Genomic DNA, 2,084 nt, shown 5'->3' with positions numbered 1-2,084 from the left:
GTGAACCATCATTTTCAATTGTCAATTTTATAAAACTAAATAGAGATCGAGCATTTACTTGGAAATTGTGAATTGAGATATGCTGGAAGTATATGAGTATGAAAGAGTATGTAAGATATCTAATTACTGATTTTTGTGTGTGTGTGACACATTTTTTTGTGTGTGTGACACAAGTATATAAGATATCTAATTACTGATTTGTGTGTGTGCGTGTGACAGAGTCTCCCAAAATCTCGGCTCACTGCAACGTCCGCCTCCTGGGCTCCAGTATTCTCATGCCTCAGCCTCCTGAGTAGCTGGGACTACAGGCACCCACCACCATGCCGAGCTAATTTTTAGTAGAGATGGGGTTTCACCATGTTGGCCAGGCTGGTCTTGAACTCCTGATCTCAGATGATCCACTCCCCTCAGCCTCCCAAACTCCTGGGATTACAGGCGTAAGCCACAGTGCCTGGCCTCATTACTGATTTTTAAAATACTGATTACATGCTGGAACGATAAAATTTTGTATGTACTAGGTTGAATAAATATGTTGTTGAAAATGATTTTTTTTCTTTTTAACTAGAAAATGTAGAATTATGTGTGTGGCTCCCATTCTGTTTCTGTTGAACAGCTGCTCTAGAAGTAGATGTAAGGGATAGAGAAAATGGTGGGGAAGAGGCCTTCAAGTGAACTCAGTTTCTGATGAATTTTGGAGACCAAGGGGACCTTAGGGTCAATCCAGGACAGTCAGGGCTTTAAAATAATTAAACAGGATGGTGGCCCCAGTTGCCACTGCCATCCACCCAACTCCTCAAATACCCAAGATGTGCAAGGGAACTGTGGAACAGACAGGTTAAACAAATGTGATTAATTCAGTATGGAAAAAAGACGCCCACCTGGTGACAGAGGTTGCTAACCATCTATCCATAAACCCAGTGTCCACCTCCTGGGTGCCAGCGTCAAGTTGGGTGTGTTTGTCAGTCAACAGCCCTTAACAGCCACCAGGTACCATCCAAAAAACTGTACCACCTCTTGTCATTCTCCTAAATTAAAAACTCTGCTGACTGCCGGGTGCGGTGGCTCACGCCTGTAATTCCAGCACTTTGGGAGGGCAAGGCGGGCGGATCACCTGAGGTTGGGGGTTCGAGACCAGCCTGACCAACATGGAGAAACCCATCTCTACTAAAAAATTAGCCTATAATCCCAGCTACTCAGGAGGCTGAGGTAGGAGAATCATTTGAACCCGGGAGGCAGAGGTTGCAGTGAGCCGAAACTGCGCCACTGCACTCCAGCCTGGTGACAGAGCGAGACTCCGTCTCAAAAAAAAAAAAAACAGAAAAAACAACTTTGCTGACACCCCATGCTGTCCACACAGGCAGGGGTGGAAGCCCAACACGCAGCAGCTCAGGTAGTGCACAGAAGCCAAGTAATACATGTCTGCTTTCCTAGAGGGGGTCTAAGGACCATCATGGCCACACTTGCCTATTTTTCCAGAGATGCTGGGAAATCCATTTTATTTTTTATTTTTATTTATTATAATTATTTTTTGAGATAGATTCTTGCTCTGTCACCCAGGCTGGAGTGCAGTGGGCGATCTTGGCTCAATGCAACCTCCGCCTCCCGGGTTCAAGTGATTCTCCTGCCTCAACCTCCCGAGTAGCTGGGATTACAGGCACGCGACACCACGCCCGGCTAACATTTCTTTCTTTCTTCTTTTTCTACTTCTTTTTTTTTTTGTATTTTTCAGTAGAGACAGTGTTTCACCATGTTGGCCAGGCTAGTCTTGAACTCCTGACCTCAGGTGATCCACCTGCCTAGGCCTCCCAAAGTGCTGGGATTATGGGCATGAGCCACCTCGCCCTGCCAGGAAATCCATTTTCTAAGTCCCAACTTTTAAGCACTGGCAACCAATCCCAAAGCTGCTTCAAACACAATGCGGGCCAAATAACACGTGTAAGTGGGAAGTTTAAGCCTAAAGTACAAACTCCGGGGAGCAACACAAATATGGCTTGGACTTGGCCTGCCTCTTTCATCTCCCCTAATACATGCCCAGCCACTCAGAAGGGATCCCCTTCCGCCTTCCCTGCCTTTGCCCAGAGGGT

This window comes from Mandrillus leucophaeus, unplaced genomic scaffold (genome assembly GCF_000951045.1).
Source record: "Mandrillus leucophaeus isolate KB7577 unplaced genomic scaffold, Mleu.le_1.0 Scaffold93, whole genome shotgun sequence".
NCBI lineage: Eukaryota > Metazoa > Chordata > Mammalia > Primates > Cercopithecidae > Mandrillus > Mandrillus leucophaeus.
The sequence above is the reverse complement of the archived record's forward strand: the minus strand, read 5'-3'. Positions refer to the sequence as shown.